We start from the raw sequence: 19,552 nt of genomic DNA, 5'->3' as shown, positions 1-19,552 counted from the left end.
AAAGGAATAATTATTGTCGTTTATTTTAGGATGATTTTTCATAAGTATCTTGATTTACGAATGTTGCTAAGGCTAGCAAATTGATCGTGTAGTCTTTGTTTCAGATAAGAAATAAAAATATCAAGAAAAATTCAAGTGTGGCTATGATAAAAGTACAATGCACATAGTGTTTCATTTCGAACATACTGTACTGAGTTTACTGTCAAAAACAGTATTTTCACACTAAATATTATCCTTACTTGACATATTCAATATCACTACATGGTTTATTATGTATTCACATATACATTTCTGTAAGATGTTTTGTTACATCTGATGTATCAGCATTTAATTTTTTGTCGCGGAATAACTATTAGCTACTAAAAAATACTTATATATTCTGTAAAATTGTAATTGTTCAATGAATATATTGAATGTTCAATTAACTAACATAAACAGTTGTAAAGTTGAATCATATACCGTAGAAAGTTTTCAAGTTTGTTGGGGGTTAAAATGGACACCAATATGTCTTGGTATAATCATGTCGCTCGGCAACTTTTGATATTTCATAAAGCTCAGATCAGACCTTCTTTGGAGTATTGTTCTCATGTATGGAGCTCTGCCCCCCTGAAGTTGCTGGATTCCATCCAGAAAAGAGCCTCAGGGATCCATTTTGGGACCTTTTCTGTATTTATTATTTGCAAACGATCTATTAGCGTATCTAAATGGAAATTCTGCCACTCACTGTATATATTACGCTGATGACACGAATATACTGGTCGGTCGGTAGCCAAGCGGTTCGGCGTGTGTGCTTTGTTCACTCACTCGAATTGACTGCCGTGTTGGTCGGTGGTTCAAGCCCTAGTCTGAACGATCGATCTTCACTTGCTACCGTCCAACCCGTGTTAGGAATCACACGTTAAAAGGAAGGACCTCGTTAATCCTTAGCTCGCCCAAGTTTCGACTTCTGAGGGTCGTCGTTCGTAGGGGTGCGACAGCTGGTTAACGGAAAAACAGATTTTAAACAGAAGATGACCTAAACACTGTTATAGATATAGCTGAAAGCTCTTTCAGTAGAGTTATCACTTGGTCTGAAAAAAAAACTTGATAATGAATCAAACAAAAACTACTGTGTTGCAATTCACGGTACGAGGACAACACCATGAGGTGAGTCTATACCAGAATTACAATTGGATCCCACAACAACAACTAAATTGTTAGGAGTTACCTTTAATAACAACTTGCAATAGAAGCCACAAGTAGATAATTTGTGTAAAAAGCTCAGAAATTCCTGTTATTCTCTCAGGTATCTATCCGCTCACTGCAGTCAAGAGATTCTACTTATGCTTTATTATGCGAATTTCAATTCTCACCTCAGATATGGAATACTGAACTGGAGCACAAGCCCCTCTGTGGATCGAGTGTTCATGATACAGAAGTATGCAGTAAGGATCATTGCTAAGTTAGGATTTAGGGAGTCCTGTAGGGGAGCATTTCAGAATTAAAAAATATTAACAGTTGTATATATATATATATATATATATATATATATATATATATATATATATATATATATATATATATATATTTTAGGCATGTACATATGTATACCGCAATAAAATTAAATTGGCTGCCAACAGACCCTCACATACCCATTTGACTCGAAATGGCCACTAACTTCTACCTAGTCAATATCGAACTGCCCTCTACCAAAAAAGTGTTTACTATCAGGGATGCAAACTGTATAACAAACTTCCCGACGACATTAAAGTTTCAGGAAATGTCCATATTTTCAAGAGAAAAGTTAGGCAACTCTTATTGTCAAAAAACTGCTACACTGTTGAGGAGTTTCAACCGTAACATTATTTCCATGTGAGGAGTACGGTTTATTTAATATACACCTTTTTTATTTAAACAAATGTAGAATTAGGAACTTGTGACGTGGATGTCCTATACACATCCAGATATATTTAATTATTCTAGTCATTTCATATGTATATACATTTTCTTATATCATTTCTCTACTTGAATTTACTGACGTATTCGCTTTTTTATTTGCATTATCACAATGCTGATGTGCAAACTAATTTGTGGAAATAAATGAATTATTATTATTACTAGCCATCCGCCTGATTGGAGACGCGAACATCACGTGCAACCTTGATAGCCTGGAACATCGAAGAAAGGTTGGAGATTTGTCCCTCTTCTATAGATACTTTCACGGGAAGTCTTAGTGACTTGACACATTTGACTCCACCAAAAGCGGTACATATCAAAAATGCGCGACGGACTGTGGCTGCTCATCGTTTTGAGTAGTACACTTCAAAAACTCCTTCATCTGGAGAACGTTTTTCATCTTAGAACGTTTTTCCAAATAAATTTAATCTCCAGCGATTCAAATTCAATGTGAATCGCTACTTCCGCACAGGTATCGCTCTGATAGCGCCTTAAGGATTTTCCTATAGTGCTTGTGTTTTGTCCTTAAAGAAAAGCTAGTAACTTCATTTATGAGTTATTCATTACACGGAAAATCCTTTCTTTCACAATTACAATTATCCTACAACTAGAGATAAGAATAACTTCTAGGTTAGGAATCACACGTTAAAAGGTAGGACCTCGTTAGTCCTTAGCTCGCACAAGTTTCTCAACTTTTGAGAGTTGTCGTTCGTATGGGGGCGACAGCTGAGTAATAGAAAAACAGATTTTAAAACAGTTTTTTTTAAATAGAAAACTATACTAACTAAAAGTAACGAAATTAGTAGGTATAGAATATTTTAAGACACACTTGAGCAATGTTATATCTGCAAGACACTATCTGTTTGATAAAGGGGCGTCAGCTAGTGAATGTTAACAGATTTTAAAATATTTTCAACAAAGCTAGGTGTTGTTTACTCTTCGCCAAATTTTTTTATCATTAGTCAAAAGGGTCTCGGTTTTAATACCACCTGAAGATATCCAAACGAACAATGAAAACATGGTTTTTGCTACATGGTTTCTATTTCTTCTAAGGTCTAAATATTTATCATACCAGAAAGACCCAAGGATCCCAAACCACCTAACTAACAAAAGTCATTGTACTGTTTTTGTTTCAGGTTCCTACCGCAGCAAAGTGCGAATAGGGATGATGACTTTATTTAAGATAGTATTCAAAACTATGAATACCTACTTAATATAACTCAAATATTCATTTCTTCAACTAATACACACTTTGAAAATCGTGTATTTCAAGTACCTATAATGCTAATACTGGTCACGTGATTGCTGTGACGTCATATTTGCCTAAATACTTGTGAAACCACGAGATGTAAAATTTTGTAATGAAATATGAAGTTCAATGTTTATACAGGTTCTTATTTTAGTTTATTCATAATAAGGATTCTGAATATATAAAAAAGAAAGTAATACAAATTATGAAACAACAACAACAAAAATTTATTGGCACTCCGGGGCGACTTGATTGATTCCAGTGGGGCATTTGCTTTTTCAGCTGCAGGAAAACCCGGAAAAATCTGCAGAACGACATCATCTGAAGATCTTGTTCTGCCAATGTTCCCCTCTTTCATAGAATAAAATGTAGGGTGTCTCCAGAGGCTCCAATAAATTCAAGATATTGCCAGAATATTATTTAGTGTGCAAGTATTACCTACTATTGAGACAACTGAAAACTTATTCACATCCTACTAACGGAAAATTATAAAAAAAATTGGCTATATCTGCTATTGCTTTGCTGACGTCCCTATCAATGATGAGTACAAAAAAAACATAACAAAAATTTTGAGCATATCAATAAAAAACGAACAAGTGCAAAGTAATTATGGAATTACATTATTGATGAACGATTCAAGCTATGTAATTTTTTTGACCAATTACCGTCATTTTTTTTAGCAAATTACAGCTAATTCTACAGCAAGTTAGATAGATGTTGCATGTAACATTATTGACAGTATTGAGCAACCAAAATGTATTTATTGTCCCACTATTCTTTGTTGATTATGAACGAATTACCTCTTCAGTAAACAATCACTGTACAGCAAATAATAAATAATGAAATCAATACTCTTAAATACGTAATAAAACACCTAGTTAGTTAGGTACTTTATTTTTCGATATTATTAACTGATTCAGAATTCATTTACAGAAGTTAATGTTGAAACTATCTGCAGTGTTTCAAAATTTACGTCAAATTACGCCATTCATTTGCTTATTTGATTAAATCTCAGCCATAGGACATAAAGTGGCTGTTCGAGAGAGTTTTTTCTTCCAGTTTGCGTCTTAAACTTACATTTTTTTTTGTATAAAGATGAAAAAAAAAAGAAATCCAAAACCGTTCTTTCCCAAAAACCACTAAGATATCACTCATTTTATTTTAAGTGCCTAGATATTCAATTGATTAAATCCCAGATTCGCGCGGAAGTGCATATGAAACCGCCACTGTCTCTACACATTCTCCATCTTCTTGTCGACTGTTTCGACCGAGACCGAAAAAAAACACATAAAGTGTTTTTCTAGAACAAAAAATGTATATTCTACTATCCTTCGGCGTGTCCCGAGGACGTAAATTTTTATCGAAACAGTGTTTCTAAGAAGATTATGATACCGTGAAAAGTCGAGAAAGGCGGTAATGAAATGATACGGAATACTTTTGAAATTTTCATGCCTCGAAAAATAGGCGAACGGGAATTTAATTTTTTTTCATTTTCAGATGAATAATTGAGGTCTGAAACGAAGAGGTTTTTAAATTTATGAACCTTGCTTTAGATACGCTTCTACTGTTTTTTTTTTCAAAGAATAATCATTCTGAAATGTGTTGACATGAAGGGCGGTCGAATTTGTATTGGGTCTTGCTGTTGGGGGGTGTTTATGTATGGTTACAGTGCTTTTGTCCTGTGTTGGTCGGGTTAGGTTAGGTTAGGTTAGGTTAGGTCTTCTCTCGTTCCTTAGGCATTGCTGTTTTTGTGTATGGGTTGGGTTATCATCAGTGATGTTGTCCGGGTATAGTAGCCAGGTGGTTCGTTGGTTGGTTCGGGATCTAGTGAGTCGTGGGGGATAGGTAGAACTATTTATTCCTGGTCTCCTCCTCTGGCAGTGAGTTGTCTTTTACCTGATCGACAGCGGTAACTCTTCAAGGATGTCCTGGAACCGCTCCGGATAACCTCCAGGGCTCCTAGGAGCCTGGCAGGGGGAAATGGGAGCTTTTTACTGGAGATCTTCGCGGGTATCCAAGTCCAAACAGTGGATCGCAAAGGGAGAATCGGCTACAAAAAAGCGAAAACTATTTTTCCGGCTAAGAAAGTGATGGCGACTAATTTTTAGGATACTTATGTTCCCTCTTTTTGTTCTCTCATCTAAAATTGCACTCGGAGATTTTCACCTTCGGGAACAATTTATTTGCATAGGAAAACGTCAGAAGGGAGCATCGCTGGGAGAAAGGTGTATAGTTAAAAATAGACTGTGTCAATAAAAAATCTGAAATAAATCTACGCTTTTTGGTTCCCACTGAAAAATCATAAAAATTATTTGCAGAGAAGATAACCCTATTCATATGCCAAAAAAAGGTAATTATTGGTAAAATGTCTTGTTTTTTATCTATACATTATTCCTCATTCATCTTTCGAATATTTCCGCGATATTTTCTGACAACCTGTCTCAATGTTCTATTCTGTATTTTGTTACAACAGTCAGTCTTCATTATTTTTAGTGAATCTGGATTAGTTCGACTACAGAAGTGTAAACACAGGGTGTATAATATTTGTACCATTCCGGGATATTACTCCTGTATAACGTCATGAAAACTAAATTTCACTGGATGTCGTGCTACCAACATTCATAACCATATCTATAATTGACATCAGATTGTTAACATTTTCAAGAATACGAGCACAATGAAAGACCATTACCGTAGTAGATTGTATCGAAGAGAGAAGGCAAATGTTGACCCAAGCTTTCGAAATATCATTGAAATACAGAACTCCCAAGTTTGTTCGTGAGTAGGCATAGTGTATCTGACATTATTCTGAGAAACGAGAAGGAAAATATGCCCTATTTTTGAAACCGATGTTGGCACAAAGTGAAATATTTTCAGCAAAATGAACACGGATCGCAAACTTTTAGATGAGTGAGTCGTTCTTTTGTGGTACTGTCAAAAGATCTGTACGGCTAATGTTCTGGCAGGATTGAATATTATGGAGAAATAATGATCATTTACATAATCTTATTAATCTTCACATACATCGAACGCAAAAAACTTCCCAAGTTGTGTTTCAACTTGACATTCATAAAGTTTGAATCACTACTTTGATTGAAATGTTTTTCTGCTTTATAGTCATTGTTATGACATTTCTAGTGATGTTCGGTTAGTAAAAACCCTGATTTCATAAAGCTTTCAAGTCATTTTGAACATAAAACTGCATACTCCTTGCCATATTATACGTGTGACATTTTCTGTATTTATATTTTTCTGTAAGGCTGTTATTTGATATTGGATTTATCTACAGACAGACTTACAGCTATGGAGCTGTGATTTATAAACCTCTATTTTGGTATAATATGTGATAAAAGAATAGTCACAAGGATCTTTAAATCTTTAAGTCATACTGTATAGCGGCTTCGCAAACACTAATGCCATATATCAATTAATCCTTGTGGCATTGGAACTGTATTTCACTTTTAACTTTCAGTTAAATATAAAACGATAGGTTAGAAAATGCCTTCAGATATAGCTACTCTCCAACTCCAAAATAATCTTTCAACAATGTAGCTATCTTTATTTATAGCTACATTTTCTGATTATTATATAATATAAGATATGTAAAATAAGAGTACCTACATCCGTTTGTGTCGTACCTAGTTAACTACTTTTCGCGGATTGGTAACTTGAAATTTGTAGGAAAGACATAAAATCCTGTTTGAGTATAACTAGCGAACCGCCCTATCATCTTCATGGTTCTACTCAAACAATTTGATCACAAAGAGATTACTTTTATTTACTGACGTTTACTGGCGTTAAAATAGTTATTTATTATATAAGGGAAAAAAGTATTAGATTTTAGCTCGAGGTTGTGTTGTCTTATTTTTGTGGTGTTGTAAAAATTTTTTGGGTAACACCCTTACTCGTTATGAAGAGTAGAAATATCGCATTCATTTATTCAATGAACGCCATCTCCAGGTAATAATAACTCCATTCTCATTAGTGGAATTGGCTCCAATAGCTCGACGTAAATTTGTGTCAAGATGACGTAACATAAGGCTCACAACATTACTCCAGCACGACTGACTGACCGAAGTTACGTGCCCACGCGAGATACTTCTCATCGCCTCGTCCCACGCTCGACCGGGCAGTCACCATTTTCGTGCCCACAGACTTAAGAGTGAGGAGAACAGGAGTCAAGCCGTTATGCGTTACGTTTCCATAAGATGTTATCACTTCAAAAACCCGCAACAAAATTCGTTGCGTAGTTCAAAAGAGCTAAGCGTACATAGGGACAGACACCGGGAAGCGACTTTGTTTTATGCTATGTAGTAAATGAAGCAAAATAACAAATACCTGTGTCATTATAGTCAATAACGGATCTTGCTTCGAAAACTTGCCGGCTAATAGCGACTAATAAGTCTCTAAAATTCTCGAAATTCCATTCCAGGTATTTTTTGTCGAGCTGACTTCTCGACTTTGATCCCCAATTATATTTTGTGTATCTGGCATCTTTACAGCCACTTAATTTTTGATGGGTTTTCTTTGTATCTCCTCTACACGTAAGTACTCGAGGGCGGAGTGCCCATAAAAATAAATTCCCTCTCAGATGAACCGGAAAAACTTCCCGCTTTCCTTGTACTTACGTATAAGAATTGATGTCTACACGACTTTGTTTTTTGGGTTCGTTCCATATAACTTTTACACTGATAAACAGTCGGAGTACTTGTGGAGTCAGTTAGAATTTGAATTTAAAATTGGTGCCATTGAAGTTGGATACTGGAAAGTTCTGCGGTTAAATTGAAGTTGCTTTGACAAAATGTTGCGAAGTTTATAGGTACAGAAGTTGGAAAGGCGCCGTAATTTGAGTCTGTGTTAATGGAATTTGGAGGATTGTCAATTGTGGAAGCGCGGTGTGGTTTGGAAATGAACAATGTTTTAATCAACTAACGTTTCTTTCGTCTCTTAATCGACTGTTTGCGACAGTTTATTTCACTGAAGGACGGTGGGTATGGAAGTTAAAAAAGAGTGCGTAGTTTTGATATGAAAAACGTATTAGAAAACAGACAAAGTTTAGTTCGTATCAGATCTTTAATCTCAAATAATCTGAGAAAAAAAATTGATAACATCTGCTGTAACTTTTTTCTTTTGTTGATTCTTTCATTTTTCAATTTTGGTAAAGGCTGGTTAAAGTTGTTGGAAAAATATCAGATCAATATTTCAAGCCTTTTTTTTTAGAATATGGAACAGAGACCAAACCTCCGCAAAAAGCACTTCTTCTTCCCATAAAATTTGCAAATGCTTCTCTTGTCTGTGAAATTTCACATTGATATCTACTTTTTCACTTTGTAGCTTCCTTTGTATAGTTGGGGCTACGAAAAACTATACATGAGTCATACATTGATGACACATCCGATATAAGCCGACAAAGTAATGAATACGAAAAAATGTCACTACTGATGCTCCGAACAAACCAAACTTTTAACAAAAGATGTTTTTTTTATTAAATTCATTAAAAGGTAACTCCATATTAGGGTTTCAGAACAATTCCATAAAATTCAGCACTTTACCAGTTATTCTGTAAAATCAATATATTTTTCAACTCCGATATCTGGGAATTTATATATTTACTAGCGGCCGTCCCGGCTCCGCCCGGGGGCAATGCAAATCTGTAATATCTTCGAAAATATTCACTTAAATTACATGCTGTAAAAGGGTAATATAGATCTAAATTTAATGAACAATTTATTTAAGGTATTTAATTGTATAAAGAGTAATGCTGTATGGCTTAAAATCACTTCGTAAATAAGGCATTAATGAAAAATGGTTATTGTTGGGTATTATTAGAAAACTCGCATCAAAATCCGTTGCGTACTTTAAAATATCTAAGCATACATAGGGACAGACAGAGGAAAGCGACTTTATCTTGTACTATGTAGTGAATTAATTGCGGAATTTTAGACACAGCCATTCCCAATGCTAAAATTTAAAATGAGGGTATAAAACTCATTCACTGAAATATGAAATGCCCACAGTCTATTAGTTGTGAAAACACCTATTTGTTAAGTGTGAAAAAATTGAAACTTTTGAAAAAACAATAGGTAAACAATGTAAACTATCAAACCTATAGTATTACTCAGCAATTTGTCTCAAAATCTAACACAAAATCACCTTTAACATATCTATGTAAAAAGTTGAAACTTTTTACTCCTTTGGGAGTCCCCCATTCTGATCAAATCAACAAGTCCAGAAGACCTGAAAAATTATTAACAATGGCCATTAAGGGGAGATAACGAATATATTATATAGTATAAGTATACACGAGTAAATATATACTAATAATATTACTAGATTTGATGGAATGAAGAGTTGGTTGATTCAACAATAATGAACTCCTGTTTAGTTTTTAAAGATTCTATAATCATAATGTACCTCAAAGTTTTGAAAACAAACAAAATTTTTCATTGTGTTCGAAACGTTCTTCTATGAAACCCTCAGGAAATGGTGTTTGCTTTCAAGTTGGTAATGATAATAAATATCCAGTTCACAGCCGCTCCCATTAAATGAATACTATTTTATTTATGTGAGCAAATACATATCCTCCACCGAAGGCTTGAGATTGAGAGAAAAATCTGACTTGCGTTATCGAAAATCAAGGGCAGCAATTATTGTTGCACAACCAAGTTCCGACCACCAAATGAGAAATCGCCTTCTTTCTCTACAGCCTTCCACTGCAAGGCAATTGAATGAAGCCAAGTCCTTGAAACAAAGCTCGAAGCCTATCTAACTCTGCCCTTTTTTATTCGCTTATTCTAGATAAGTTTTTTTCCGTTAGGGCTAGGTCTAACAAGTCTTACAATGCATTTGTGGTTTAGCCTAACACTACTGTTAGATCTAAGTCAGATCGAGAAAGTGCTATGTTGAATCACAAATGCTTTTGTCTATTTCATAGATGCTGCTTTCGTAAGGAGAAATATCATCGTACTTTATTATTGATTTGATTGTGTATATGTCATAATGGGGAAGCAGATAATAAGCGTATGTCGTCAAATATCAGGTTCATCAACTGAAATATTGTTTGGATTACAAAACCAGAATTTGCACCACGTTGAAAACAATCGGTGCACCACATTTAAGTTGTTTCTTCAATGAACTTTTTTGCCTTTGGAAATAATTTTTCATTGATTTATCAAAGGTACCCTTCCTGTAACCTTTTGTCTTTGCGAAAAAAAATGTTTTCACAGTTCAATTCTCGATTTCAGGATCGAATTAAAGATCAACAAAGAGTTTGCAACTAGGTTTTCAATAATGAATAGATCAGAAAAATCATTGATGTGCAAATCTTCATTCTTTAGTTCACACATTCACCAATATATTTCTCAATCAATATACCTAACATCATAATCGCTTGTCAGTTAACCAGCTTTTTCATATCTTTCTAAGGGAAATGGAGCAAAATTTTATTATGCCGATACGACTCCTGTAGGAAAATACATTGAAGGAAGTTACTCCCTTTGTCTGATAAGTGGAGTAGGGTTTCAATTCGAATCTCCTAATACTGCTTTAACGGTCTTACATTTGTGCAGTTAAAATTGCATTTTGTGCATTCTGTATTCCCGCAGTGCATTTTACAAGTTCTGCCACGATCTACTCCACAGTTTCGAAGAGTCTTGAATGTGGAAATTAGCTGCTTTCGCGCCAGTCTCTATTTTACTTCTCCGTGTCAATTCTAGCCAAGTTCATTGTTTTCATTTGCCAAACAAATATTGTTTGAAAAGCAAAGTAATATGGATAACGAGATTCACTTTCGAATTCGGTGCATATTAAATCTATGCACTGACTACTCCTTGACAAATTGCATTAATATTTAAAGATTTTGTTGATTATTGTATGATTAATGGATAAAATAAACAGAGTGAAAATGTTGAAAATCAAATTTTCAGTATCATGTGTTTTTTTCTCACCAGAACTTTTAAGCTCGATTAGGTCATGGATATATTGCTATATTCCGGATCATCCCATAACAGTCAGCACGTTTACGTTTGTCGCCCACTTGTCCGGCACAGCACGGCCCGTTCCGTCAAAATACGGATAGGATTGGAACAATGAAAATGAATGGACAACCGACTACTAGCCCGGCACGGCACAGCCAAGAAAGTCCGTCGCCGGAAAGGATTTCAGCTCTCCGGTCCTGTCCGGCAAATGAGGGTACGTGCTGTGACGGACTGGGCAAGTGAGCGCGTCGCCGGCCAGCGCTTGCCAGCATCAACTTTTCCAAACATGCCTGGGAAGTTTCTGACTCTTTGTTTTGCTATTCCAACAGTTTGCAGCACAGTGTCAGAGGTTACCTAAGAAAATGGACGAGGAAAAATTAAGTTGCTTGTGAAAGCAGGCTCTAGAATATCCAGAAGTTCTAAAAATTTGCCGGGTATCATTCGGAAATACTGAAAAAATGTCTCCTCGTCTTCTTTCAGATCGTTGAAAAGATGACGAACTCTACCAGATTTGTCCTCTTTCGATTATTGGGATGGACCCGTATCCTTCTTATTTGTGACTATTTTCTTCTACATTCAATAATACTGGCACTATAATGACGACTTCTTCGTCAGAACTGCTAGTGATAGACATGACAGCACCTTCAGTGGTCATCTAGAGTTTGAATAGGATGACGATTTTGCTGTCTTGTATGTCGGAGATGGTCCTGAACGTGCTCAGTTGGATGGAGATTTGTACTTTGGTCAGTATATACGTACGTAATTTATGGAATATCATTATCGAACATTATCATTGACAAATAACGCATAAAGTATGACGTGGTCGTTCAAACTGAAAGATATAAACTTATCGGTCGCCAGTGATCCACCATTTACCGGCACTAGTTCCGTGTATTATTGGTACGAGATTTCGCTCCCCCACATTGTTGGTACTACTCATTGCTTTTGGTTTTTTGAATAATCCTCTAAGCGGAGCGTACCCCAGCTCTGCTGTATACTAGCATACAATTATTCTAGCTAGATAGACTAAATAAACTGTATCCAAGCCTCTTTCTATTGTATATTAACGACTTGTTGGAAAAATCCAAGAATTCAATATATTATTTTGCTTACGACAGCACACTTCTCTCGTCATTACACTTCGATTCCAGGACATTCGCAGCGGATGCACATCTTCACCAGCAGCAGCAGGTTTAATATCCTGATGAGGATCTAGAAGTAATGTACATACACAATGCCACAAAAACCCAGGAATTGGTTTTCTCCAAAAAAAAAATGTTTCTGATCCGTATATAAATGTCACGTCAAACACGCTTTCAGCTTCAGCTTCGATAAGTTTGTTGGGGGTTGAAATAGACACCAATATGTCTTGGCACAATCATGTCGCTGCTTCTCAAAAGCTTAGCACGCTGGAACTGGTTAATTTCATATTGTGTGTTTTGATCGGCATTTATTTTGATCTGAGGTAATGAAAATAAATTTTTACATGAATACGGATCATGGATTTCTATGAAGTGTCTGCCAATCCAATGGTATAGAAAAACAAAATATATCATTAAGAATAAAGTTAGTGACAACAGTTGCACCAAACTAACTGACTGGTATAAGAAAACAAGTATAGCTGAGGCACCAGTCAATCTAATAATAATACTGATGATCTTCAAACATGACTCAACCTCTGACAGAAGCACCAAACTCTTACGAAGGTAAGAGCAGACCACTATTAAAATCTTCATGCAGTCTTTGTTCACTGTGGTTCTGGCGTTGAATCTGGTCTTATTACACCTTGGTCAAAGACGATACGGACTGGTTTATGTTTGACGATAGTGTTCTGGCGATGCATTGAATTCAGTGGAGCTTCTGGAGACACCATACATTTTGTTTTATGAGAGAGAGAGGATATTGGCAGGTCAAGATTTTCAGATGATGTGGTGCTGCAGGTTTTTCCGGGTTTTCCTGCAGCTGAAAAAGCAAATGTGCCACTGAAATCAATGAAGTCGCCCCGGAGTGCCAATTAATTTTTGTTGTTGTTTTATTATTAATTTAATGATTTGTATTTTAGAATTATTAAAATCCAAAGTGTAACCTGTATGAAATAATCTGTGAAATTTTACATACTCTATTTTTCATACGTTTCTGTCTTCAGATTTTGTCGAAAGCACAAATAACTTTTTTAACAATTCACAACCAATATTGTCAGCCATAGTTTATCACAAACTATACTGCTAGGAAGCAGTTTTACAGAAACAAGCAGCACTTACACAGTTTTCGGCAGATCAAGCAGGAAAATTTCGTACTTGAATTATCGAGGCAATTCATTAGATAGTTGGAATATAAATGTTGAGAATAAATGACTCTCAAAGATATGTCGTTGCATAAACATCAATTTTACCTTTATTTAATCAATAAATACATACATATAATAGGGACGGAGAATATTTTTAATATTGTGTGCAGTGTAGACTAATTTTTACCTGTACTGAAAGAAAATTGGTGAAACATTGGATAACTAATACAATTTTTGCTTCTTATCAACATGTTTTTTAGATTCTACTCTCATCTTACCTCTTTATTTTATTGTTAGTCAGCATTGGCAATTTTGTAGATTCTACTATCATCTCACCTCCTTATTTTATTTTTAGTCAGCATTGGCAATTTCTTTCCGTTCAGTATCATCTTTCAATTCGCTTTGGATTTTAGTACCCACATATTGTAATTTGACGTCAAACATTTTTGATTGATGTTTTCACCTAAAAAAATATTTGCATTGACTCTCGTGTATCGATGGGTAAGAAAATGATATTGATATGGAAACTAAGCATCACATTCAATTAAGATATGAAATTGAATTTTAAAAAAATGTGTTTCTTCGTTTAAAAAAAATCTCAGCATTTAGAAACCATATTTTGATATGTTGTTATGAAACGATTTCGCTTAAGCTCCGCTATAGGAATGTCTGGAATAAATTTTGAAAATGTGCAGTAAAAAACCATTTGAACCTGTAACTCTGTAGTATTAAACTGGTCAGTCGTCTATTTTTTTTTTTCATAATTTTATTTAACTGTGTCATCTACTTAAAAAATGTACTCTATTACTTTTATTAAGGAGATTCCTCGAATACAAGTATTGCTTTAATAAAAATTTCATCTTCTAATATCACGGCACATTTTCGAAAAACGGTATTCTATGCATTCGAGAAGCTTATTACCTCCAATAAATATATTTCATGGTGCGTCTCAAGGTGAAATTTCATTATGTAAAACATGCTTTGAAGATATATTTTCGTCGAAGGAATAGGCGCCCTGAATTTTCTAGAAATGCAAAAATGTTATAAGAATTCCGGAGCTGTTTCTAATGTCTCCCGTTTGAGCCCTGTTTGAATATTGAATATACAGCAACCGAGATATATTGCTGACATGTAGGGAAATTCATTTCCAACTGAAAAGAGCCTTACAAGCTCTATGAAACTCTGAATTCACACTGGATTAAGAGATGAAATGAATATATGTTTCAATAACTGAAATAACCGACATTGAGATAGATTGTTCGAGAACAATCAAAGGAGGACTCGATATTTTATACTGTGACATCTGGAAATTCCATTCTTTTGACTTCTGTTGGAAGAATTCAGAAATATCTCAGTTTGAGGCGAGATTTTCATAGTGAATACAGGTTTTGAAAGCGTAAAAAATATAAAACGAAAGAAAAATTCTTTCGAAACAAAAACATTTATATGAATACTGAATTATACAAAAAATAGTTTTCTCTACTGATTTTGTATTCCATACATTCGCTATGGAATTGAACCAGATGTCATTCACAGGATTCCTACACATTATACTAAATGAATGGTAGAAATTTGACTTACATGGAACACTGTCATCCTCACTGGTATAGAAATCGATGTTTCTCCATAAGATACTTGACTTGGGGCTCTCCAGTACTGATATGGATAACATAAGAAAAGACACACAATTCATTCATAAATTTCCACTTTATGTCACGGAATGAGTTTCATCTACTCATGTCATCGATGATATCGTAATGACATTCATACGCTTTTTTGATTAAATCCCACTCAAATGAATCTTGTTTTAAATCGAACAGGTTATATTTTTAGGAGTGAGTATTATTTGGGAAAGAAAGTTTTTGGCTTTCTGTTACTCCATCTTGATACAAAGAAACACTGGGAATCTTTCAAAGACAGGAATGAAGCAATCGATTTCAAAAGAAGTAACTAGAATAATTAGGAATTTCACTCATGTTAGGAATTGATCAATTTGGATTCTGTTTCTTCAAATCTTCAGAAAATAAATACAAGTCGCAGACGAAATTCTTTGCCCACGAGTAACATTTTCAATTTCTACCGAGCTACAATAGAAATCGTGAAAACGTTTATGAAGCTGAAATGAAGGACTCTTGATGAAAGAACAGGTTTTATATGCATAGCAGCAGGGTGTAGGATATAATTATACCAAATGGGGTAGTTGATAGTACTGGTTCTGTTGTGCCTTTTTGAACCCCTGTTTCCTAGTCAACTTGGCTGACCAAAAACAAATTAGACACAGTTTCGAAATATTCGAAGGCCTTTGCATTAACTCTCTGCTTATTTCAAGCAAATAAATGATTGATCATCCGACCGTAATATCTATCACTACATTTTTTCACTCAGTTTGCAGAAAACTGATCAATGCAATGCAATTCCCAAATTTCAGAGTTTATGTAACTGAAAATCGTCTTTCGAAACGTATTGAATGATCGTTGTCATTTATCATATAATTAGGAAATAAAACTTTCGTATAGTATTTCCAGAGGTATACCGAATTGACATTCTGTCTGAGCTATGTGCAAAGCCTCCTTAGTAATAACGGCAGCAAATACGTGGTCTGTTTAAAAAATAAGGTAGCACAATTTAATTATATCTGAGGGGGAATACTTTGAATAAATAAATAATTTTTGAGAAAAATGTTGTTTCGCCACATGAATTATTTCTATTAGAACAATAACACTTACAAATAATATTAATCCCTTAATTTCATAGTCTGTACAATATTTTACATTAGTCCAGGTTTAGGTAACACAAACGAACTGGATGGTTTGCCCACTCGAGAGCATGCTTCGTATAATTGTCAGTGTGAAAAACATGGTGTGGTCAAATCCAAGCCACAAACGGAACATTTCATTTCTGGAACTTCTTAATAGGAATTCGTGGTATTGATATATTTTCACATCGGAAATTGACATTTAAAATGCTGGCTTCGACAAGGTTTTTCATCATATTTTAAATGACTAATCGTGTGCCGTTGCACAGACGTGGTGGAGTCAAATTAAAGAGCGATCCAACTTTCAGTTGTAAATTATGCGATGTCATACCTGGCAAATACAATGAGTTTAAAAACTTTGTTGGATAATTCATAGCTTCGGCGGCATCGCAATCTGCATCTACAATAATAGTGTAGATTGAGATGAATAAACAATAATAGTGAACGAAAAATGTGTAAGCAGTAAGAGAATGCTTCTTGTATTAGAGAGAGTGCTCATTCCTACTCCGTGCTGTTTACTGAGTGAGAAGTAACACTCGTAGACGTGGACGTAGACTAGTATTAGTATAAAAAAGTTATTAAAGACAATTTCCATGAAAGTTCGTTTTATGTACAAATAACTATGAACGTTGGGTATCACTTCATCCAATTATTCTTGAAGTATTCCATTGTATGGAATAACGCAAGTAGTTTTTGAGATGAAAACTTCATTCGCCTCTAAATTGTAAACAAAAATTAAATAATCTCCTTCCGAAGCTTAGTGTTACCTTCAGAAAATTTCACTAAATAAATCTTGAATTGGATGTTTTTGAGAAGAAACACAAATCTGTATTGTTTAAAAACTTGAATTGCCTGTCAAAAGTAAACCCCATTCCGATGGAATAATAAAGAACAATTCAAGAACGCCTCGAAGAGAATGTTCCCAAATTGACAGATCTCACCGGAAATATAAAAAACTTTAGGCACCAGGGAGAGAACCGTTTCCTCCGGCACCGAATATGGCAGTCTGCGAGATTTGATTCGAATCGAAAATGCACTGCCGATAAGTATGTTTGTGATTTCCATTTCAACTTTAACTCGAATTTTATCTAAAATCGGGCTGGAGACTTGGACGAGACTTCGCGAGGAAGTCGATGAGTTTTATATTGGTTTTGAAAGGTAATTTTTATGTTTTGAATAGCCCGAAACTCAAGTTTGCGTACAATTTAATTTTCTTCACAATGGAATCAAGACTCTGATGGAATATTCGTACTATGGAAATGGAAGAATATGAATATCTATGAACTATCGTCCTATTGCTAAAGTTTGCATTTTTGGAAAAATTATTGAAATAATACTAAATACAAATATGTAGTCATACTTCGAGAAAAACAATTCTTTAGAAGATCCCACACTTGATGCTGTCTTGAAAATTGTAACTGATGTAGTTGAATACATTAATGTAAGAAATCCCATTGTAATCATATTATATGATCTCTCATGATATCTTAATAGAAAAGTTGTATAAGTAATGAATCTTTCTTCGAAAGCCGTTTTTAAGCAGTTTCATTAAGCAATATTACATAAAAGTTAAAACCTGTCACACACGGTGTTCCTCAAGGATCGGTGTTAGGACCTTTATTATTCATTATATATGTCAATGCTCTTGATAACTATATGGACAACTGCAATTTGGTTATTTTTCCTGATTATACTAATTTCATTTTTTCTGAAGAAAATATGATGGACCTGATGATAAATCATGAAGATGTAACGGACAGATCTGACCATTAGTTTGCAATGAATAGTGATAAAACACAAATACTTCAACTTTTCATAGACAATGGCCTATGTTGGAATTCACATATTGATTTTTTTGAATAAATTGTTCACATCTATTTAAATTTTTCGTCAGTTGAAAACCACAATAAGTAGCAGTACATTGAAGATGACATACTTTTCTCTTGTTTCATTAACATATGAGTTATGGAATTGTTTCCTGGGGTAACGCAAGAGGCGCAATTATTATTTTTGGGTTACAGAAAAGGGATGTATGTATTGTAGATGGTGTGGGTTACAGAGACCATTACCAACCTTTATTTCGGGAACTGAAAATTTCAACGCTTCCATCTGTGAATCTCTTTTATTCCCTTGAAATTCACAAAAAGTCAAATATTCTGACGGGACATTCGAAAATCCATAATTATAATACAATCATTTTTTCACATATTTTATGTTTTTTCATTTCATTATTTTAAATATCTTATCATATCTGTGTGTATTTTAAAGATTTGTATTCACAATTAACATCTTTTAAATGTTACAATCATATTTTTGAAATGTAAAGTAAATAAATCTTATCTTATAAAACCGATAAGAAATAAATCGAATTTATTCTAAATAAAATGAATAGAAGATATTTGAAATTTAATATGAATGCTTTAATGCAAAACAATCAATTATTGTAATTAACTGAATAGATTTAAAAATTTGTTGTAATTTCTTGTTATCAATTTTTGTCACCTATATCCTAATCATTCCAAAATCTGGACAATGCAACATACATCTTAACTTATTTTGCCTTTAGCTTTGATTTTGCAAAAAAAAATATTGTTCTACACTATTTCTACAAGTCTGATTTGAATATCTCGTAAAAAATTAGTATATTTCAATTCGGAGGTACCTACTTGGTCGTGATTTAGGGTAGGAATAGTCTGCGTGTCATAAGTCTTCATAATCTCTAGAACTTCCGTTTTGCGACACCCTTTCTTCATAAAAGTTAAATTAAAAAGCTGCCCGGCGAAACTTTACGACAAATAAACTAATTTCCAGTTATAACTTTCAAAACTACGGGTTTATTAACAAAATTTCATTTACTTTATGGACGAACACCAAACCAGCTTTTCTACTTTTTGTAGTCCTACTTTGTTCGAATTTAGACCGGAGTACAGGCAACAATTTTGTTTTCGGAGCACTGTAACATTTTACGAAATTGATCGCGACGGATTTTCAATCTTTATTCATAAGAAGGCCGTTTTTTCATTATCTAGGAGCAGCCCAACCAGTGTTGAATTTTGATGAGTTCATTAAGAGGTATCTACTGATAGAGAATTGATAATTTCAGGAGGTTGAACAAACTTGATAGAGATGTTTTGAGATGAAAATATGTTTTATTTACCGATAGATGAAAATGGAAACTTGAAGGTACTCGCCACCGAAAATTTGTCCATGTGTAGAATAAACTCAGACAATGTACGTAGTTTCAGGTTAAGAACTGATGAAAAATCTTGTATTTTTAAACTGTCATACATAAAGATGAACTCTCTTGTACCTTTGAATGTGTACAATAAAATTACAAGAATAGGATTTAA

The 19,552-nt window shown here is 34.4% G+C and overlaps 1 protein-coding gene across 1 annotated transcript in view; it reads left to right on the top strand.

The window, feature by feature from the left end:
- Positions 1 to 19,552, top strand: part of ed (hemicentin protein echinoid) — a 263,620-nt gene that overhangs the window by 40,770 nt on the left and 203,298 nt on the right. The gene's annotated exons all lie outside the window — the stretch shown is intronic.

Source organism: Leptinotarsa decemlineata, unplaced genomic scaffold, assembly GCF_025532065.1.
Source record: "Leptinotarsa decemlineata unplaced genomic scaffold, Ldec_3_MD MMD2_tig00026294_RagTag_RagTag, whole genome shotgun sequence".
Lineage (NCBI taxonomy): Eukaryota > Metazoa > Arthropoda > Insecta > Coleoptera > Chrysomelidae > Leptinotarsa > Leptinotarsa decemlineata.
The sequence above is the reverse complement of the archived record's forward strand: the minus strand, read 5'-3'. Positions and strand labels throughout refer to the sequence as shown.